Raw genomic sequence first — 24,305 nt, 5'->3', positions numbered from 1 at the left:
AGGGCAACAAACTGTCCAGTGTTGTGAGGCCTGAAACATTCTGCTACTGCCAGACTCAGAAATGAAGACTTGATGAGCTTCAAATGTAGATTTCTTGTAACTTTAGGTACAGGTAACTCTCATATATGCATTTTAAGCCTCATTAATCCCTAACTCTTGCTTAATTTCTTTTGTGTGACTATGAAACTTGGTTGAGAAAAGAACATGCCAACAATCTACCTTCTTAAACTGGAGGAGCAATGAAAAATATACACTTGTGAAACAATTCTAGGATGTAGGAAAAAAAAGAAACTTTACTAAGAAAAGAAAAATGTGTGCCCATTTGTTATGTTTCCTTTGCTGTTTCAGTTACCTGGATATGAACGGGCCTTATTGAAAAATTAATAACAAGAGCTTAGATGGGAAATATCCATAGGATTTTGTATATAAACCATTCTTGTCTAAAGGTCTTGATAAAACAGATGGTAGATATTATGGATCAGCATTCCCCATACACAATAAATAAGTACTATAGTATCCTACATTGGTGTCCTAAAATACTGTAGTAGTATTGTTTTGGGCTGCATGATGATAATCTCAACTCTTATAAAGCATCATAATTATGCTGATCAATGCTGATTTAAACCAGTTGTGGATCAGACATAGAGAGAGGTGGATTTACCTTATTTAACTCAAATTGGAAACGCCACAATAATCAACAGGCACAGGATGTGATTCACTCAACTCCATAGGCTCAGTCTAGCCGCCTTCTAGCAGTGCCTGTTTCTCACCATTGGCCGTGAAGGCATCCCAGGGTGATCTGCTCACATGCAGGCATCTGCACTGGAGGATGTTTCACTGTTAGTGGAAAAAAGTGAAGTAGAGATTCACTGAGGGAATTGTATCAGGCTCATCATTTCTGAGTAGAAGTTCAGCAAAAAAATGGATAAGCATTACTTAAGTTCTACTTAAACCTCAAAGTAGACAGCCGGAGCACACATGAGCTCACACATGGGAGCTCTGCACTTGAGATCATTTCAATACTGTACAAGTAGCCCTTCTCTCCTGTCTGCGTAGGAGTTTAACGTGTACTATTACAAACCATTGTTGTGATAACAGGGATTCTCCAACCATCTGCTGTGACCAAGTTTCAATAACCTGGGAGAGGCCACGTGAGAAAATCACCCCTGACATACACTGGTGCAGTTATACTGGGGCTGATTTTGGCCCTATGCATGTCAGACAGAAGTTTGTAATAAGGTTTTCTTGTTCACTTCTCTGACAATCTGCTTCAACCATTCTCAGAAATAACTGCTAACGGCAGATTCACTCCCACTGTTCAGCTTCTCTTTTTCTTTTAAACTGAACCAGACGTGAGAGACAATGTAAAACCCTCAAAGTAACTCTAATCCATTTCCAAAAGATGCTTCAGACTGTACGGTAGCCCGGGATTCTGTTTTGAATAAACCCATCCTCATGCTTTTTGAAACTGAGTATTTCTAATGTAAGTGCCTGCAAGGAGGAGGAGGAGGAGGGGAGAGAGGCTCATTAATAATCATGATCAGGGTTTCAGTATTGTTGCATAACTCGGCCAATTTGATCGTCCACTGTGCTTTATCAGGTTTGTTTTATTGCAGTCTGCTTGTGTCTGTGCCGTTCCCTATCTGGGGAGCTTTAGTTCCTGGGAGCTTTCATGCTATCCCCACTTCCAAGCACTGTAAAGCGGCGGCCTGCTGTTTTAATCACGCCTCTCTTTCTCCAACGTTGTTTGCGCCCTGGTACAACCCATCTGCCTCGAATCGAGTGCTCCGCTGGGGCTGCACACATCTGCCAGCCAGACTACCTTCGTACACAATTACTCAATCCACCGTAAGGCTCTTTAATAGGAAACAAGTGTGACAACGGCAAGCCCTTTTTTCTCTCACTCTCCCTCTCTCTTTTCCTCTCTTCCCCTCTCTTTTCTATTTTTTTTTTCTTTCAACCACATAGTCAAACTGCCCTAATAGAGATGAAGCTTGATAGATCCACCCAGGTGTAGGTGAAATGGTAGAGCCTCAAGCATAATAGATGCCGTGCTCTTGTGCTGAAGTTCAGCCCTGTGTCCTGAAGGGTTGTCTAGCTGCACAGAGATGGGCTGCTCTTTGCACAGTTAAAAAGTCACTGTGCTTCCTCCAGCTCACATGTATGACTAATTTAGAAAGCAACCTGGATCTAGGTGAGCGCTGCAGAACTGTCTCTTCTCTTCAGTGCATGGACAAAGCACAGCACACAGTAAGTGGAAAATTTGTATTTACTTATTTTACTTGGGAATTAATTAACTGTGTTTACTTTTGAGGGAATCCTCTACAGGCTGATGCAGAAATGAAGCAGAATAATGTTTGCATGCAGATCCCTTGTGTATATCTTCCTGTATATCTTCCTGTTTCATTTTACACTATGCCCTTGTCCTGCCACTTCAGCCTGATTTCTCAGACCAGAGAGCTGGTCTGATCAACTTTCTTATCTAAAACTCAAGCTATTTAATGGTATCGGTAACACATGGGTCCATTTCTCTATTGAGGTATGTGTCTGTACAATATATGATTGTTAAGCAAAAGTAAGGTTTAATCACTTTTATTAAAAACTATATAAATGAAAATCTTTAAATTAAGAAAGTAAAATACTTCAGACCTCCTCTTTTTCTTTTTCCTTTTTTTTTGGGGGGGGGGAGATGGTTTGAGGAGGGAAAGGAGGAAGCAAGATTCAGAAATGTTAGGTATTAAAAAGGGAAGTCATTTAATGTGAAAAAGAAAGCTGCATTAATTTGGTAAACAAACCATTAATTGAAACATACTGAGAATGTTGCCAAACTATAAACTAACAAACTGTATCAACTACAGTGATAGTAAAGCTTGAAATAAGAAAAGAGGGCTGCTTGTCTAAAATGCAAGAAGCATATTAGAACCAGATGTACAGAATCTCAACTTTGAATACTCAGTCTTTCATGCTTGGTTTAAAGCAGCCTTAAAATTGCCTTTACTTTGCATTTACAACTTTGTATTCGCTGTTAAACTGCACTTGAACTTGAAGTCAAGATTTGATCTTAGTACACACATATTATTTGAGCCTCCTACCAGAGATTTATTTTGCTATTGGGAGTCTGTTTACTACTGTACTGTATATCCTGAAGGACATTAACAAGCTTTCTGTGATGGACTTTCAGGTGGAATGCCAGCCCGTGTAAAAGAATGTGTCTGTTGCATATACAAAATGTTCTATCTGAGAACTAAACACATGCAGTATAAAAAGGATCTGCCAGCATCTCAAGTAGATGATGACACAGTGTAAGAATTCATAAGAGAAGTATGTCTGAATTTATTTTCTGGAGGATCCAATGAGATGACACTTCTCACTTTAGACTTAATTTATTCTGAATCATTACCCAGGTTGGAGGCTGTTGTCAACACTGGAAGTGGAACAAATGAGTCTGCACAGTTATGTCTATAAAACATTTTCAGCAGTCTTCCTTTCTGCAAAAGAGTTATTTTCTTTGCTCTTGGACAGACAAGTATATATGGTTCTTTTAATTAGCCATGGTTTTAGGCTGCTACAGTTATCCTTTGTGCATGATAGCCATTAGCCTGATGCTGTTGCTGCAAAACATCCAGTCTGTTAACACCACGCTTCTAAATATGGCAATCTAAAAGGGATGAAGTTGAAAGTTTGGGAAAGTAAAACAACCATCTCAGAAGAAATATTTAGACCTGTAGTTTCTGGCATCAGACAGTGGTCAACGTCTACCCCCTACAGGGAGAGATTCTAATTTCATTGTGTCTCCCCTCGTGCATGAACACTGGAGCAGTTCACTTCTTACACTTGAGTAGTGGAGTTATTCTCTGGCTCCAGCAACTGCCCTGTAATTGCAAGGTCAGGCTTGATTAATAGAAAGTCATTTTCAAAGAACTAATAAATAGCATAACTAATAAATAGCAGTAGGCTTTTTCTCTCTCTTAAATTTAACCCAGTGAAAAAGGGCTTTTAGACTTTCAAAACCATAGTCAGTAGTGTTTTCTTTCCCAGTTACAAAGTGCAAGGGTGTGTTCACAAGACATTCCTGCTTACCTTAAGTTAGTTGCATAATGTATGTATCTTGAATACAACTTTGCCACAATCCATACATAATACTAGTGTAAAACATGGCCCTGGATATTGCTGTATAGCTATGACATTAAGGTACAACCAAATATAAGTGAGATGACAGAGTTGTGGGACACATTTTTTGTGTCATGTTTGCATCTATTCTAACAAATTTTGAGTGGTACTTTATTCTTTGCTTTCAAGACAACCCATTCCTCTGTAAGGCATTTAGAGATAAGAACAAAAAAAGATGATGGTGGTACCAGTTTATAAGTTTCTGTTTACATAAACACACCTGAAAATTATCCCAGTTTTCTGGTTAGTTAAATTCAAGAAAACTAAAAAGATGTCATGTGTTTTGATCTTACATACTGTGTAACTGTTGTGCTTTAACGTAGTTTTTTAATTCCAACCTTATGCATTTGCATGTAAGTTACAGTATCATCTGCTACTTTGTAATGCACTTTTGCAAAAGGAAAACTTTCAAATATTTTAAATAAGATCATGTGATATCTTTTCTTCACATTTGTTTATTATGACTATGGGTTTTGAGTATGTGCAGTGTAAGCACCTAATCTACTTATTTTCTCTCTTTACTGTCTTTCTTATATACACACACACATATACACACATATACTCACAAGAAATGTTACATCCTATCCTTTCTTCCCACTTGGAAATGGAGCTTTGGGTCTTTCAAGACCTCCTATGATGCCCTCTGTGCCTAAAGTAATTTCAACATGAAAAAATATGGCATTTCCATATTATGAAACCTAACTCTGACCTCAGGTACAACTCATAAGTGAAGTTTTAGGTTTATGCATAAACTCGATTGTCATTACCCTTACTCAAAAAAGAGCAAGGAGCAATATGCTGAGCAGCAATGTTTATTTCTGATATTAATTAGTGGTGACAGTGTATTTTACAGCAATATGTCCATTACTGTAATTATTATACCATCCACTTTCACAATTAATTTGGTGTGTGGAAAAAAAAGAAAAAAAGAAAAAAAATCAGGATCTGAAAAAAATACCCTGTTTTTAAAGCACACATTATTCACCCAAATGTTTAGATCTAAGTTTGTTTTCATTAGCCTTTTGTTTAAATGGATGAATACAACCCCAGGAGACTTCATTTAGGCAAAGACATTTGAGGTTTTCATTATATCAATTTTAAGTTCAAGCAAGAGCCAATGGCAAATTGTCAGCTATACTTCAAATTTATAGCGTCTAATACTTCAGTAAACTACAATAATAAAGAGTTTGTTAATTAATCAGTATTAATTTTGAAAATTTTGTTAATAGACATAATTTGACCACAATGTTTACTAACAAAACTTCACTGAAGATAGAAATATTGACCATATCTTTTTTCTTTCTATAACTTTCAGCAGAAGGCTTTAATTTTACTCCCACTAGCTAGTGTAGTGGAAGCTATAGGTATTGTATGACACAATGAATCCTATATTATCTTCTTTGATACTATTACTCATGGCTGCTAAAGATTTAATGAGTCTTAAACTGAAAAAGATGTAGAAAAAGTGCTTATAGGCATAACAATGTGTTACTGATGAGCATCAAAAGATTACCAGGACATTAGCTAGGGTTACAGGAAAACCTCAAACCATGTATGTTTCACAAATCCAAAATATTTTCCATAAGCAATCACTGATGAAAGTTTCTTTTCATCTGTATTATTATTCTTCATATAAAGCATCAATTTTAAGTCAGTTCAGATCTTTGTTCTGCTAAGTCCGGTGTGCTGCAGGTCTGGTTAGCAAGCATTGCTAATTTTATTTACATTAAAATCACACCAATTATTTACACCAACACACTGCAGATTTACAAACTTTACTTTCCTAAGTCTTGGTTGCTTCTGTGAATTTATGTAGAAGTGAACACAGTTTAGTTATCATTCTTCTTACCTTGAGTAAGTATCAATGCTGATTTGATGCATGAGCTGTTGCTTAAGAGGGTATTTTAGGTACTGCCACAGAAACTAAACCTTTGATCTAGAAAGCTTAAATCCAGTGATAATTAGGTTTTGGTACTGAATGTCTGACACATACTTTTTAAATAAGGCTTAATACCAAGTAGATCTGATTTAAAGATAAACAAATATTTTAGGAATCTGGATACAATAAGATTTCTTGCTGATATCTATATTAAAACTAAATCACCTCAAGTATAAAAATAAATATTTTTCAAAATTTCTGGTGTATTCAGACAATATTGCATTTTGTGTCTTGTTGCTCTATATCAACATGAAAATATTAAAATACCATGAAGCTGTTCTTTTCACTTATTTAACTCAGTGATATCACAGTAAAGAGGTGTTGATTTGTTGATTGTTGATAATTTTGCTTTTAATATATGGACTTGCAGATGTTCGCAAAAAGTGCTTGTATGAAATAATGCTGTCATTCTGATTTATCATTCTGATACTCTAGTACCAGTTTGTGAAGGTTTTTTTTCTCATAAATACTAGTAGGTTGATCATCAAAGGAGTTTAGATGCTGATGGCGGCAGGTACAAATAGTCAGGAATAATGGAAGTTAAATTTCAGGAAGAAATAGAAAATCATGCTTTTCTAGAGCTAAGCTTCATACTACCCTCTTTTCCCTATGAGGCACTGAAGTGCAAATGTTATTAAAACAAACAGCAAAGGAGTGCATTTTAAGAACAACGTGCCTCTCTCCTTCTTCTAAAAATGTGAGTTCACTTGAAATGATTAACGGGAAAGGCTTTCAGGGTTTTTTTTACTGCTGTTCTTTAAAGGGTGATAAAGATATATGAACCCCATGATATGCACAAATCCCATGCACAATGACTATGAGTTTGATTCAGCAGCTTATACTCTGGTGTAAAACCTCAGAAAACAGTGGTAAGGAAACCATGAATCAGAATAATTTATTTTTCATATGTTTTTTCCTTTAAATGTAAGAGTGAAAAAAATATTCGACTAGACAAAAATAGGATTATTTTGTGGTTTTCCTCAGATCTTATTTTGGATTTACTATTTTAAATTCAACTCAGGTGTTATCTCATTTTCTTCCTTGGAGTTAACAGCAGGGCACAATTTTTATTTGGATTGGTTTTAAAGTAACACCAGCTACACGTTTTGTTACTCTGACAACTTCGAAATTAAAAAACCTGTAAAATTGGGACAAATTGGCCAACAGTAACGCACAGAGGAAGGGCTGAGGTCAAAAATTAGTTTTCTGATGAGTGCAAATACTTTAAAAGTTCCATGAATGTAAACCAGTCTTTGAAATATCAGCACAGCAAATTCTTGTAGTGCATGTCACAGATGTGGCTCATACCTGTATAATAACATTAGTGTTACCCTCAAAATTTACATTAAAATTATTAAATGAAAGAAATAGACATTGTACAAGGTAATGTGGTTTCTACTGAAACTTTTTTTGCCTTTGTAGGTTTTCTCACAGCGCAAATAGAACCTTAACTCTGGGGCACTGATACATGGTACAGTTTTAATAATGTTGGGTTTAAATCATAGGCCCTCTGAATCCACACAAACAGATTTTCTTTTCAATGCTGTGGCAATGCGAGGAAGAAAATCCCTATTTTTCTAAATCTTATTTTATAAAATTCTTAAAGAAATAGTTTATTAGCAAGCCTGAGTATATTCCTGTTCCAAAGTGAGTCTTGTAGTTGAGTGAATGAGAACAGTGCCTGACATACCTATTCTCCTAGTAAAGATTTTGAAGAGGACAAAAGGCTCTCTATAAGGACACAAGAGTTACAGATGATTATGTCACCAACAGTACCACCTCTATCCCATATAGAGTCTTTCAGCATTATCTCAAAAAGGTTACCTAGTCCAACCTGCCCTATCACAAATTCACCTCACAATCCTGGGCATGATGCTTTAAAAATACCACTTAAGCAGCTGAAACACAGTTCTCATAATATTTCCCATGAATCAAGATGAAAGCAAAAAAAAATAATAGTCAAGTTTTGGATCATAGAGTTGCCACACGAAGACTTATGTCTCTCTGAGCCAAACAATAAGCAGAAAGGGCCTGGTTTGTAGAGCCTTTTGCTCTGTGGGGAAAAGACGGTTTTGGTTTGTTTTAATCAGTGAGACAAAGACTCATCCCTAACGAATCTTCCATTGGTTAATGCATAGCTGAAAAGTGATACAGCATTATGGTGTGGATGGAGAAGGCTACAATACAACAGAAGTAACAGATAATCACAATTTCAACTTTATTAGTGGGGAAAAAAAACCCACCCTTAATTTAATAGAGCTGGCGTTCATTTGCTTTTGATGAAATAGAGATTTGAGAAGGCTGTACAGATGGCCAACACCGCAGAGAACAGATTTGTCAGGGCTCCTTACGCATCCGCAAGGACACAGCATGCCAGCAAAGCTTGATGGTCCATGGATCAGTGCTTCCACATCTTCACAGGCCAAATATACACAAGCTGATGAGTGTATGGGTGACATGGCGAGGATATACCAAGCTAAACAAACTCTGTTTGTTATTTCATGGAATTACTTGTGGTTCATCATTTGTCCCGTTACAAGGAACTCCATCCAGGTGACCTTACATGGCAGCTATTTTAGCAGAAAAAAGATTTAATGATATGTCAAGTGAGCTACTCTGTTATCACTGCAATGGTTCCCCTCACACAAGTTTAAGGCACATTAACAGGGTATTGTGGGAGAGCAGACACAGCTGATGCCCAAGCTGGATTGGACCTGTGAAAAAACAGATAATTGCTGTCTCCAGAGAAAAAACTCTGCCAAAATTCACACTGACTTCCATAGTGCATGGATCTAACATACGGTTTTTATTTAGCACCTTTACAAATGTTTAAATGTATATATACTTGCATTCATAATACGTCAATCACACTTCACATTATTAGATTTAAGATCTTGTAGGCTACAAGTTTACTTATTGTTAGCATTTACCAGCATTTTCATGACCAATCACAAATTTGATGAGGAATGACAACACCCATTTGCAGCAATTAATACAATCTCACAGAAAGCACGGGTTTATGAACCTGATAATCTCAAGTGTTTTGAATTTGTTTGGGTTTAAAAATGCCAGTGGCTACTTGTCAAACTTCATTTGTAAATCAAAACTGTTTTTCAGTTCTACACCTGCAAAACAAGTGTTCAAAACTTGTAAACTTCTTTATGGATATATATTCTTGGCCTTCAGATGTAGTGGAAAGAGTCCAAGACAATTTTTTATGGCTGAATTATAAACACTTGAAAAATGGAGTTTGAAATGAAAATGCTGACACAGCTTTAATTATTACAGCATGAATGGTTTTATTATACACTATCCACAGTGTCTATACATACAAAGTACATGCTCTAGCGTTCTAATATTTCATTTAAGAAAAAAAGCAATTACTTAGCAGATGTAGAGACCTAAGCATAAATGGGCTAAAGCAATACCTTTATGCTGTTTGAAAACCTATATGGAATGTTATTACCACATAAAAGGCTTTATACTTTAGAAGACTCAAAGGTACAGAGAACCAGCTAAAGCAATAAACTGCTCTGGTGTACTTAATTAAAAAGCTTCATGTTACTGAAGTCAATTGAAAAACAGAAGGTTTGATTCTTTAAGGTAATTTTGTCCTTTTCTGTTAAGTGCTTATCAAGTGTTAAAGAATTAAAATGCCATCCCAGCAGTTTAAATAGAGAATAATTTGCTTTTCTTCTATTGAAGGCAATTCTTTATGCTGTCAGCCTAGACACATGTAATAAAATGGGCAATGTGGATGTAATTGGGTGACATGGTTGGATTTAATTTACCTTTAATTAGCGGAACTGTAGAAGCTGGGAAATCAGTATTGAGACATTTCAGAAAATAATTTTTTAGTGTCAATCTCTTTACATAAAGCTGGAAAACTTTGAAAAAAAAGACACCAAAACCCCCCCAAAAACCCAAAACAAACAGTGCTAAAATATATTCCAAGTTTATGAACACAGAATTTCAGAGTGGATTTTGATTCAGTCTTGTAAAAGACCAACCTCCGGACTGGATTTGTTAGCAAAACTGGAAAGCCTATGAGAAATAATGGATTTATGTGAGTTATACCTCTAGACTGTTTTAGGGTAAAAGCAATTTTTAGTGGTGTTGTTCATGATCTATTTTAAAGAAGTGCCTTTATATCCTTGTTTTTTTTTTCTTTCTAAAATGGTGCTTCATGAAAATGACTCTTTTGAGGAAGTCTAGGGCTTGCACGCACTTTCTTAACAGGTGAGTGTGGAAAGTATACAGCTCAATGATGGCTCTTGTGGTTCCCTCTTTCTTGAGGCAGGTTTACATCATCCTTGGTATGGTTCATGCTGTGAGGTGATACCATGTGATGCCAAGAGCAGGCAGAGAACAGCAGTACCCTGGGCCAACTCCAGGACACATTCTGGAGCCAAATGCCATGAGGTGGGTGGTTTGGATTCACCAAGCCAGGTCTGTGCCATGCTCTGGGAACCTCCACCTTGAGAGAGTAACTTCCAAGGCCTTATGTACAGTGTCCAGCACAGCACTAAGAGACAGAGCAGCAATCTACTTCAGCTGTAAAGAAATAGCAATTAATGTAGGTATTATTGCTATTTCTATATCTGCAGTCTGTGTTGAAAATTCTGCACTGTTTTGCCATCTATGATGTGTATATGGGATCTAGCATTTAAATAGCACAGACAATAAAAGTGTTAAGAACAGAATTTGTTGCTGGCTCAAAAGAATATGCATGTTGAGGTCCCATCTGGTTCCAGCATGGTTTTATGTCCGGAAAGAAGTACAGAACAGGTATATTTTTAATTATTTGGAAAGAAGGGAAAGAACTTGGTGACAGTCAATTATAAAGCTGTTTAACCAAACTTATGTGATATAGAATTTCATTCATTCTGAGTTCATTCCTATTTCAAGTCTAATACTCACAGTAGAATTAGAACACTTGATAAAAAATCCAGGTTGCTGCAACAGTTAACTATCACTTCTGAATTACTGATTTTAATTCTGCTAACTCCAGTTCCAACTAATCAGTTTTGTAACATTATTGTCCATATGTTTTATAGTCCTTCTATCTTTTTTTTTCTGCCCCAAAAATATAATGTTTTTATAGGTACCAGTCTCTGATTACTTTCTAGGTGTATAGACTCCATCCACTGGATGATTAATTTTAGGTTGGTACTATTGCCCTCTGGACATAACTCTTTCTTTCCTCTGAAAGACCACTAGTAACTATAGAAGGACTCTGTAGTACCCACTACCAATCTGGAGATGCCTGCGTTAGGTGCTTAATGGTGCACATGATAAATCTGGAATTGAATTCAAAACTCTAATATTATAAATCATATTCTCCATCTCTTTGCTTGCTCTCTGAAAAACTCTGAAAGCACGAGTACCAGAACTGGAAACAACATCCAATGGTAGTTAAACTAAGAGAAAAAAGTACAGAAGTAATTTAATTTCAGTAACCATATTTCTTTCTTTGGTTTTGATTACAGCCCTTCTTTTCATTTCAAGACAACAAAAGCAGTAATCCTATCAGTTATGCTTGTTTTAGAGGTGTGGCTTGATTGGTTTTCGTGTGACTCACATTTTGCATCAACTCATGTAAATTAGAATCAGGCTCTGTATATATAAAATTTTAGGTCTCAATGAGTTCATATTTCATTTAGTCCTAACCTTTTCCTTTAATTAACTGTATTTTACCCATACTACATAGTGCAACATAATATTTCAATCAATCTTTAAGCCAGTTTCATGAGTGGATATTATGTTTCTTCTGCATGATATATATTATGTGAAATCAAATATAGTAAGATTCTATAGAGTTCACATTCAAAATTAATGTCTACTAAGCAATTTAGCAATCTAACTTGTAAAAAGAATGCTGACTAAATTTATCAATAATTTCTTCATTATTGTCAGAATGCTGGAACATAAACCAACGGTGGGGCAAATTTTCAAATAGAGTATGGATTTTACACACACTATAAAGTAGGAGAGGCGGAAAAAGCATGGTGAATTCAAGGGAGCAATATGATCTTAACATAGAAAAGAAATTTCCTGTTTTTCAGACAGGTACATTTAACAGTTGTTACTATTTCACTATGGCCACCCATTGAAAAAAACTTATGGGCATAGAAAAATAAGTAAAGCTTATTTCAGAGTACTTAAAAACAAGCAAAAACTTAAATAGTTTGGTAGTCTAATATTTCATTTTCCAGTGACTTCAGTGACTGTAGGAGCAGGTCAGCAAGGAATGATATATCCATCCTTATGCTCTCAGCTGAGCTGGTGTAAATACAGAAATGTTTCTTTCCTGCAGAGGTTAACTCCAAAGAACAGCAATGCCATCAAACTCCTGGCATGTGTACAAGTGAGAAGTGAGTCGAGCCTGAAAACAATGAAAACAGATAGAAAAAGGGCCAATTAGTCACATCATTGATAAAATTAAATATGACACAAATAGAGCTAATTATGTCCTTGCTCTCAATTCAGATTTTATTAGTTTGAGAGCCCTTAGAGGTAGTCTAAATTATATGTATTATGTTTAGTTTGATGGGATTTTTTTACCCTGTTTGCTCTATGGCCTCATGGGCTGAATCCCCAGTTGGCACAGAAGGAGTTGCTATTACCTTCAGTAGGACTGGAAGCATTTACACAGTGAAGGATCAGGCACCCCAGCTGGATTTGTTGGCTGACTAACCAGACCGTTGGATAGTTTTTTTATTTTTTTTCTTCTTTTTTTCTCCCTTTTTTTTTTTTACATATGAAAGCATTTAGGTTTTAATCTCACAGCATTTCTTTTCAAGCTTTAGAAAAATGAACATTAACATACAATTGCTTTGATGGAAAAAGGAAAACTAACACTTGCTCAATCTCTGTAAAAGATGAAGAATGGAGCTGGAAAAAACCCCTCTTTTATTCTGCAGCAGTGCAAGTGTGCTCTGTAGTACAACCTTGATCTCTTAGTTTCCAGATCCTGGAATTAGTTAAAGTTCATGACAGTCCTTCATTTAGCATGTGCCTTTTCCACACAAACAGAAACACAGACATGAAGGGGATGACATGTATCCAGATATTGTAATAGTATGAAGTAGCTCTCTTTTATTGTGTCTATAGCATAGCACATGGTACAAGGAATAATAAGTCTCAGCTGGCACTTTAGTAATACTAGTTATAATTACACCCTTGAAAGATGCATTAAAAGAACATTATTATTATTATCGTGCAGTTAATCACTTCACTTTTGCAATATGCTGGAATCATGTCACTTGCTCGCATCCCCCTCAAGTATTGCATAGCACATGTATTGCCAACTTTGGGAGACATTTTTCAGTGTTTTGTATTCTAGTCATCATTTCCAGGAGTGGCTACAGATCAGCTTGTAAATACAATAGTCAAGTTTGCTTTGATAACAGACTTGTTAAGATCTCTGTGGGTCTTGCTTCTCTATTATACCAATTCTTCAATAAAAATATGTATTTGCATGTAGAACTCACTTTTCAAATAGAAGGGTGCTATTAATCCCATTTAGGAGGGGTCCCTTATCAGCAACATGCTCTTCCAATTGATTTTCCTGGTACAAAATGTGCATTACATTATATTTTTGAAAGGCAATTCCTCTAACAGATTTGTTGTGCCACCAAATAATGTATAACTTTAAAGAAACATTTATTAAATTTATAAATTATATTTTCAGAGAGAATCTGGAGAAATCTCAATTGGCATAATTGTCAAGAATAACCATAATTCATTAACGTTGAATGTTAAACAGACATCAGTGTGATGGTCATGTAACAGCATTCCGTTCCCAAATCTCTGCACATGACAGAGGGTATAGAGGTCAGTCTTGTAAGAGAGCTGCTGAGAAACAAAGACACACAAGTGAAATTTTAGATCAGTTAAGGTGCAGTACTCTCCATTGATTCACAGCCACTGAATTAATTGTGGTTGTTGAAGGCATATCTTAAGAGAATAAAGTGAAGAGATACAAGGATAAGTGATAAAATCAGATACATTAAAATAAACACAAGGTTGTGTTAATAGAAAGAAATAAGCAATAGCACAGGTACTTGAACAGGCCAGATTCCTTCATGCAGGGGCACAGAAAGAAAAGAAAGTTCGCAGGGAACTTGCTTGTGCTTTTTGCTGTTGGAAATAAACCTCTCAGGTTTTTACTTCCAGGCTTGGTCAAAACCTCCCTGAAATTCCATAGAATTAGTTTTCCCATGGGCTTCAGTGGGTTTTGGTTCAGAATCTTTGAACATAAGCTATGAATCAGGTAGACTGACATCAGAGAACTTCCTACAGGATGTGTGAATAGATGGGGAGGGATATTCTAAATTAGAGTGATATATACAGAGACAGAAAGTTTGACCATCCATTGTCAATCCTTTCCCTTCTGTGAACTATTTTAGTTCTGATTCATTACATAATTTTGCAATGAGGTAATTACATTTTATTGGCTTTAAAGTGACAAGGTTAGGTGCTGCAAATGGTAGAATGCCATTTTTAACACCTGTTGAGAGTTTTTCCTGGCTGATCACAAAGAAGGCATTTTCTGCAGATGCTGTTTTCCTGAAAAATTACTAACATAATCCTTTCATAATACCAGCAGCTGTAATAATAACATTAATAACCACTTGAGTGCTTAATCAACATTCATTGGTTAGCAGCGGCTTTCCGCAATGTTTTTAAGATGATTTTGCACAAAGGTTGGTAGGAACTTTTTGACAGAGTATTTTTCTGTATGAAGAAAATGCTAACATGTCACTGCTAGTGACAGTCTAACCAGAACCCATCCCTCAAGTAAGGGATAGGACGGGTGGTTGTGTGGGGCAAAAATGGAGAGAGAGAGAGAGAAGCTCACACAAGTGTTTTTGGGCATCAGTTCATCTGTTTAGGGTGCTGTTTGGCCTGCTGAAATTTCTGTTATTCAGGTGAGAGGATCAGAGATAATTTTCTTTCCACCAACTGAAGGCCTCTGGATCATAGTCTGTGTTGGGTGAAGGTGTCCATCCTCACATCCCTCAGGTCAGGCTGGTTATGGGAGAAAGCAACTCAGCTTAATCTGTGTGTGTGTTATGGACCAAATACAATGGCAACTTGGTGAGTGGATGTGCTAATTTTCAAAGCTTCCATTTTGACCTGTTAAAGCAAAAAGAGACACTTTCTTTAGTCTTTTGGTGAAAAAGTATAAAACCTTTATGAAGATAAATAAATATGATGTGATTTACCCTCTTTTGTGACACTGGAACATCACAGCAGGACCTGGAAGTATTGCAAATGTTTAACAGGAAACAATCAGCTAAATGTAGAATAAGATCTGTTTGGCAATTATAATGTATAATGATGAATCCTTGTACTAATATGAAGATTATGAAAAACTCCAATCATTAGAAGGAGGTGATTTTATTTTTTGCTGTGCATGATAAGCATAATCAACATCAGTATTCTCAAATACCGGAATACTCCTATTGATCAGTGGAAATATTTATATCCCTGGTGTGGGTGAGCCCCAGTGAGCTGCTAAACCCCACACAGCTCCTCACTTAGAGGGCAGAAGGGCAAAAGTGAGAAATTCATTGGATGAGATAAAGAGACTTAAAAAAGCAAGATAGAAACCAAAAGGAAAACAAGTGATACAAAAGTAATCTCTTCCCATTAGTGCACTGTTGCCCAGCCCACCACCTGCAAAAGTCCTTTCTAGCTTTTATTGATGGACACAACGTTATGGGACATGGAATTTCCCTCTGGTCAGCTGGGGGCAGTTGTCCTGGCTGTGTCCCCTCCCAGCTCCTCATTCACCCTCAGCCTCCTCGCTGGCAGTGCAGTGTGAGAAACGGAGGTGGCCTTGGTGCCATAAAGGTGCTATAACAGCAGCAGATGAAACAACAGTGTTGTTTGGTCACAATTTCGGGATATAGTACTGTAGGAGTTGCTATGAACAAAATTATTTCTATTCCAGCCAAAATCAATACAATTACTTAACAGTTACTATTAGATTAGAGGGTTAATTTTTTTTTCAGAGAGAAATGTTTAAGAGGCTGGTCTTTGGGCAGACATGTGTGTGACTTCGTGTGTTCCTGAAAATGCAGTGAAAATTTTTGTAGTAAATTCTTATGCTAATTCTTTCACTTCACTTCGAATATTTTTAATTATTCAGGGATAGTTTGCTAAGATGAATTGCTTCAATTTCAAAACTTTAATGACAAAATCAGAAATATCTTTTTTTAAGTTATATTTCCTTAAATATGGATGATATTAGACTACATTTATGGACATGTTAACATATCTAGTTGGGAACATTATGGGATACAGATTTTTTTTTTTTGTGAAAGTCTTGTAAAACTCCCAAGATTCTAAGGAATTTATAGCTTTCATTGTCCTTGACACAAAATTTTGGATTTGGTTTTGTTGGGTTTTTTAATGACTGCAATGCAAATGAGATGATTTGGTTGTATTTCACTTTCTGTCATCAGATACAGAAGAACCTAAAATATCAATGGAAACAAAAAATTAGGAAATACCAAAGGTATTGTGAGGTGAGGGGCAGGGGAATGCTTTATATAAAATTTTTGAAATCTAAGCCCAAAATTTCTGAAAAGCGTTGAAATGTCTATGACTTTCACAATTCTTATTTCTCTTGATCTTGCATTCTCTCACTGAAACTTTGCTGCATTTTTGTAGCACAAGCAGTCATTCAGCAGCTATTAATGCCTAATTAAAACCACATACATGAAGAAGTTCCCCAAAGAGCTCCTTTAGGGATATCAGTGTATCTTTTCGAGACTTTTGTCTGTTTCTGCTATTTGTAAGACGAAGATAGCTGAGTCACAGTGAACGCTAATTTCTGTAATGAGATTGCCTCATGCAGAGGCATTCCCTCTGGAGCGAAGAACTGACAGTGCTGCAAATGCATCAGCTCATTTAGAAGGACCTGAACCAGCATCAACCTGTCATGTCCTCCAGAGAAAGACAGGTAAGAGGAAAAGAGAGAGAAAAGTCACCTCAACAGATAAGTCGTTCTTTGTGAAAACAAGACTGCTTTATGCTTGTCATTTCAATGGTTCGGGTCAAAAGTGACCTAGGAAAACACAATTGGGATTTTTTTTAATTGATTTTGTTGTTCTTATTGCATTTCACAGAATTCAGCCTTCCTGCACTCTGTCTCAGACACCTTCTTAATCTCTTTCTCTCCCACTTTTCTGGAATCTACATTCCTATTCTACTGCCAATCTGACATACTTTGCATCTTTTCACATCCTTTTCTTCTTGTATTCTACCTCATGCACTTTCTTAATCTCCTTCTGTTTCTCTTTAGTTTGACTTTACTGGACAATATTTTCCTGATTTCCTGTTTTTCCCCGTAGTTTGTATGAGATCTTGCTAACAGGGTTTGTGCTTTCTCACATCATTCATCAGTTCTTCCCCTGCTTCTCAGATACCTCTAAAAACAACTTTGTCTATCCAACTACTTAAAGCCTTCATAATAGTATTTTTTCATTATTTTTATGGCAAAAAGTCTTGCGATTAAGGTTTTGCACCAGATGCTGGATATGTGAAGTGGTTAAAATCTTTCTTTAAAATCAAGAACATTGGTATTACTGGAGGGGGAAGGTGCTGAAGAGACCGGCATAAGAACTGAATTCCTGCCTCTGGACTACTTTCTCCTTTAAACTCTTTATCTTCCTTGCTTAGAAAATACCCAATGTTTGTACAATATTTACTATGGTAGCAATAATAGTAATGAACATATGATGAAGGACAAAGTGCCTTTTTTAAATGCACTAAGAACTGAGCTTCAACCTTCAACAAAAGGTTGTCATTACAGAGCTGTGGCATATAACTTCAGCCTCAGGTGTTCATTTTTCCTCACTAAATTCCTAAGAATACGCCTATTCTTCCTTCCTTGTCCTAAATTCTTGCATGTTGGTGTATACACTGTCAAGCAGTTGCTACATTTCACCTCAGGGATTTTTGTACTTCAGTGCTTGATGAAGTAATCCCTTTGTCTAGTTTCTACTTAAAGTCTCTTGGGATAAAAGGTAACATATGAAGATGTGTAGAATTTCACTCATTTTATTCCAGTCTAAGCTGTAAAAAATTGAAAGAAATTATAATACAAACAATAAGATACAGATAATAAAATTCTATGAGGAACAGGAAAAATTACTGAATTGTTTAACTCCAAAATAATATCCATTCACCCCTTGATTTTTAAACAGTTTTCATTGCATGACTCATTCCTCAAATGTTGAGGTCAGCAAATAATGTTAACATACAGTAAAAATTCCTGATGACCACCCGTTTCATGTAAAGTATCAACGTTTTGCTTGTTGTATATGACACAGAAGGAGGAAGTAACACAACCTGCATTTTATTACATGAATCAGATGCAAAAGGTTTTCAAAACTTCAAATTCAACTGAAAGCAGCTGTTGGGAAAATATCATTACATTATACCTTAAGCTACAAAAGCCAATTTAATGGTGACATTTTATTTTATTCAGATGGTCCCTTCTTTTATTCTGTCTAACCCAGTAAAGCCTGTGGAAATTGTATCTGGATGAAATCACCAGAAGGTGAAGGGCCCATGACTAAAAACATTCTTTAAAGATTATTCAAGGTTACAGTCAAATGGAATAGCAGCACTAACGAGAGCAAAGGTCTCCATAGCTACAGGAAGTAATATTACATCGTTTAGCAGGACTTATAAGAAAACACAGGCTTCTTACTAGATTTGGTTAGATGTTGATTAAAATGCTGAACAAAACCATTAGATTCTACAGTAAACACAGGCATTTTAAAATGGAAGAATGTAATTTTTTCAAGTCTGTGTTCAGTGGAGGGTGCAGGTGGAATTACCTCACACCTGATTCAATTCAAATTACAGTCTTTGCACAGTTTATTTAACTATTCCCACTATTTGAGTAAATTATTTTTACCTGTCTCTCATCTTGGATATTAATGCATTCATCCTTCATGGGGACTGAGCAGAGACATTGTACTTTTACCTTTAACTTCAGTAGATATGATAAATTTGAGAGCAGTCTTTCAAGTCAGCACAAAGTTGAGCCTGTGCCAGTGTCCAGCCCATGACTACACTCAACAGAGGACACTTCCAGGAGTATGAGCATAAAATGTCTCTGACCTTTGGCATCTCCCCTGGCTTCTGGACTGCAGGTGCAGCTCATCTTTCTGGCTGGCAGCCCTCAAAAATCTTTGCTTCCACGGAACTGTGACTATTATTTTCTTTAACTAGCTTAAAATTTTCAGTTTCAGAACACCCCCTGAATGTCAGCTTAACAATTTAAGTTTTCATTATGTGAGAAAAAGTACTTCTCTCTTTTGTTTTAGCAGGATACTTGGTATCCTGCTAAATTTGTTGGAGAAATGTTTAATGGTGCCTAATCAGATATTAGGATCAGAAGAGATTAAAATATAAAGCTAAATTAGTCTTCCTTTTATGTCAAAGAGTCAAATTCTGATTAATTTCAAGAACTAAGCCCGAAGGCACAGAAATGTACATGGAAACTGGGTATACAGGTCCTTTGGGGGGGTTGGAAATTAAAGTAGCAAAGCCCAGGGATACTGCTGGATAGACAAATGTGTATATTTGCATTTTCATATACTAGGTGAAGAAATGCTGCCAGTCTGATGAGTTACCTTAATAATGAGATGATTTTGTAATGTACATTCTGTTTATTTGGGACCTTTGTCAAAACTTTTCAGAATAAAATGGTTGACATCCTTATTTCTTAGAAAAATAAAGATGGGGGACTCCAGAGCTTGTCAGGAAATTATCATCGTTGCATCTATACATGATCAGAACAAAATATACATGAGCATGTGCATACACATAGTTATCCTTATGTATATACATTTCTACCAAAATGTAACTTAAGTTTTTCAATATATCAATTTCAGTTTATGAACATTCTATGTTAAATAAAATATTACAATAAAACTATGGTCAATTCACAAAACAAACGAAATTTGATTTTTCTCCAAATTCAATAACCTGAAAGTTATTATTAAATCTTGGGTTAACTGTTTAAATAAGCAACTATTAGATATTTAAGAATTATTTTCAGAGGTGTCCTGACAAACAGTTATCCAATCAATAGCCATTTTCATATGTAGTTTACAATACACTTGAATGTAACTGTTCTCTTGTTATATTTCTGCATAATAAAGCCTTAAAACAGATGTCTTTGTCTGCCCACAAAAGAATCAGAAAAAGGACATTTTTACTCATCATTACAAAGACCTTTCCAAACACCAGCATACCAGAAGCTTGAATATACAGAGAGACCAAGAATTTTGAGAAAGTTCAACACAGTCACTGCTGTCAAAGAAATTTCTTGCAAAAAGGACAGACTTGATTCCACTGAATAACAGTAATGCTGAGGTGGGAGAATTTTTCAAAAATCGCCTCTGATCCAACTTCTGTCTTTGCAGTTAAAAGTTCACTGGAGTGGAGTTTGAACTGATGGAGAGATTAGAAGGATGGAATCACTGCTAAGTTCTGCAACTCTTATGAAGCATAAACATTAGGAAATTAATTGATTTCTCCCAACTGAATTGCATGTGGTGTGCAATATTTGAGTTGGCAAAGCATAAATAGGTTGGTCCTTTTGAATTAGATCATAACAAAATTTCTTTAAATTATTTTTTTTCCATTTCCCATACGGCATTCCCATTATTTACAAAGCCAATGTGGTTTTCCCTATTGTTTTGGAAAAGTCTTTCTTAGATCAAAAAATACAAGATCATATTTCTTCATGCATGATTTATGCATCTGTTGATTTATGCATCTGTTCTAATGACTGTTTTAATGCAAAAAAGATGAAGTGAAATAAAAATTAAATTGGGAATGTGTGTGCTTTTATAATTCAAAATCCATGCCTATGTTGAAAAATTATGGCACTATTTTACTGTATTAAGTTAATTTGTTTATACAAATACTGCTCTGTATACTTACTGCAAATGATGCACACATTTGTAAAACGGGAAAAGTAGATTGACATGTGAGGAAAGCACATCTTACCAAAAACTTCTCCTAGTTCCATTTTTAAGAATTTATGAAGCAATTCTAATGTAAGAGTACCTCACTAAAGGCAACATGCATTTGCCAGCTTCGGGTCTCACAGTAGCAAAGCATTTAAGCATGGGAGTTGGGAAGGAAGGAAAATGTTAACAAAATCTCCTAAAACAGAATTTTCAACCTATCCTGCCAGGTTGGGGGTGAAGTCTGATTCAGCATTTCTACATGCAGTAAGGATGTTTTGTTACATTCAACCTTTTTTTCCAGGCTGTCAGGCACATTACACAGTATGTATAATTTGTATTCCACGTAATCTACATTTTGATGACTGTCATGGTATGCTGTAAATCCCACTTTTCTTTGAAGTATTTACAACTTCTGGAGAGTCTAAAGGGTTATGGATTGTTAGAAGGGCAATAAAATAAGTTTTAATTTGTCTAATTTGCTGGTTGTAATGAATATTGTTGTTGTACATGACAAATGTCAAGCAGCTTTTATGTTCATATCTGCTAACAAGGGCTTCTAGTTGCTTTGCTAGAAAGGTTTTCGTATTACAACCACCTAGAAGCACATTTTAAAACATTATTTCTAGTTAACATCAGTATGGAAATAATTCCACCTGCGGTGACCATATTTTAGTGGAAATCACTCTCAAAGTATAATGAATAGGTTAAAGTATATCTATTTAAACAAGTTAGGGCAAATCATGTGTTAGTTACATTTTTATAGTTTTATGATGATTTCTCAATCATTTAATCCAAGAAGAAACTACATTTCTCAGCTGTACCAGACAAAACTTCTAAGTCAGAAATCCCATTAACAAGAAGAAATGGAATGAAGGTTTCCATGCTATGGAAGATATTCGAGTCTGTAGGCAAAAGTCTGTACTTCTTCAGAATCTGTTCTAGGAATGTTTAGTCTGTGCCATACACTGTAGGAAAGGTATAAACAGCTGTATCTGATGTACACTCCAAGTCATCCATAGCTGTAGATCTTGAAAAACCGTTTCTAAGCACCTCATATCAACAGATCAACATACGCTGATCGTTTGGAGAATCCTGCAGTGGAATTCTCTCCTGCACTACTTGAAAAGGATGGAGTGGGTGATGGAAGTTGAATGTAACCCAGAATTTTTGCCAGTTTTTAAATCTCCTCTATCTTGAAATTCTTTAAAGGCCCTCCTGCAAATTGCTCCCTCCTAAGAAATGGTGATAGCTAGCAGTACTGTGCTAGTCCTGAGAAAGGACAAGTTAAAAAAAGGCTGTAAATACTCATGTGCTCCAGCTTCTGCTGCTAAAGAGGAGATATGCTGCAATACTGGACTAGGAAGGATACAGAGTTTGCTTTCTTCCATGTAAGGAAATCCCTTCCCTGGCATTTAATGGAACAAATACAACTTCAAATGCTTCCTATTCCCGTGCTAGTGTGGCACAGCATCTGACCTATATTTGTTAACTCCTTCAAAAGTCACAGACCCTGATTTTTAGAGGTTGTTGAGGTTTTTTACACAAATAGTATGGGAGTGCTTCCCTCGAACACTCTGAATTGTTTTTGGCGTAAAAATGATTTGACTGAGAACAGAGTCAGACCTAGAAACTTGAAGTAACGAAGGCTACAAACAGCTGGCAAAAGCACCGTTTCTCTTTGCACATTTATCTTATTCAGCTTGGGGGGCCTGGGGTTAATTAGAAGAACAAAAAGTCTGTTATAAAAGGCTTTGTAAAGTAGATCTGCGTTCTTTCTGGATTTAAAACTCGTTGGTTCTACTCTCTGGATAAGTATAAAAGAACTATTCACCTCTTGGTATACTCATTTCATCTCACCATTGACATTCAAGCAACTCAAACACAGCAAGAAGTCAACCTTTGGTGATGAAACACTAATGAGTCTTTAAAAGGACTGTTGATTTAATACTTTGCTGACTGGATAGTGAGTTCTTTATTTTTGTTTTTCCTACTTATAAACATGCTGATTGATGAATACTTCTTTAGATTCTTTGGGATTATGAGGGTTTTTTCCTTGTTGAATTTTGATTTTGAAGTTTATTGTTCATTTTAATTAGTTAAATATTTCCCAGTCAGGGAAATAGAAAGGCTTTTATACCAAAAATAAGATGGAGCAGCACTAGTTTTGATCAGAAAAGGACAAAATGAGAAGGTAAACAAAAATCACCACTAATCACTTCCTCTTATCACAAAGATTTCTCCATCTACGTGGAAAGACTTTAAGCATAATTCCCCACTGAAAATTAATGATTTTCTGTTCACTTCCTGTACATTGATTCTCTGTGTCCTGTTCTGTGCCGATGGGTCATTCACATCTTTTGCTCTGAGAAGCTTAATATTTCTTGCCTAACAAGAAAAGTTCAACAAAGAGCAATAGTTTCATTTTTCCTACAGTAGCAAATTGGATGCAAAAGGTTGTTGTGTGTTGTCAGTTTCTGCTTTACTCCTTTGTGGTACTTTATCAGAGTTTGACTGTTGTCGTTCCTGACATCTTACGGAATGAATTTTGATATACTGTGTTCCAAGAAGGGATCAAAACATGTCTCCAGTTTGAAAATATTAAGATTCTGAAAGAAAATGTCATAAATCCTTAGAAGTTAAAAAGGTGTTCTAATAGATTTTTACATAGGTAGCAAGTCTGCCATTTCAGCAGGCAGCCGCCCTGAGAACTGCACACACATGGCAATGGAGACTGTACCAATAGCCAAGAACAAAAATGTTTATGCAATTAAATCCACTGATGGATTGACTTTTCAAAGGCAGCCAACTGTCTCGTTTTGGACACTTGGAGGAATCAGGACTGTTCTAAGAAATCAGCACCTAGGCTGCTTCCAAAAATACATCACTAGTTTTGAAATAATATTTATGGAAATGAGATATAAATTAAAAACAGGATATTTGTTCAACAAAAACTGACTCAAACAGGCCTATTTTTCCCAAAATATTTTGTGTGTGAAAGACCATGTAATTTGAAAAGATTTATATAGAAAAAGAAAGATGAAGCAAAACAAGGAAAAGGTTTCTGAATTCTATGCTAATTTCTAGTCATATTTTCAAGATGATTAGAATCAATACAAAGGGTAAAATAATTTAGCACACAACTGAATATCTTTTGTAATTCAAAAAATTGCAGCCCCTTTATCAATTGA

General features: G+C 35.9%; 1 protein-coding gene across 1 annotated transcript in view; it reads left to right on the top strand.

Moving 5' to 3' along the window:
- Window positions 1-2,137: 2,137 nt before the first annotated feature.
- The window catches only part of SEMA3A (semaphorin 3A), a 324,291-nt gene continuing 302,123 nt past the window's right edge, over window positions 2,138-24,305 (top strand). The window contains exon 1 of the mRNA XM_039389081.1: window positions 2,138-2,250. The gene's annotated coding sequence lies outside the window, so the exon portion shown is untranslated. The remainder of the gene's footprint in view (window positions 2,251-24,305) is intronic.

This window comes from Pipra filicauda, unplaced genomic scaffold (assembly GCF_003945595.2).
Source record: "Pipra filicauda isolate LSUMZ 115617 unplaced genomic scaffold, ASM394559v2 scaffold101_size5749837_pilon, whole genome shotgun sequence".
Lineage (NCBI taxonomy): Eukaryota > Metazoa > Chordata > Aves > Passeriformes > Pipridae > Pipra > Pipra filicauda.
This window is presented reverse-complemented; position numbering and strand designations above follow the sequence as displayed.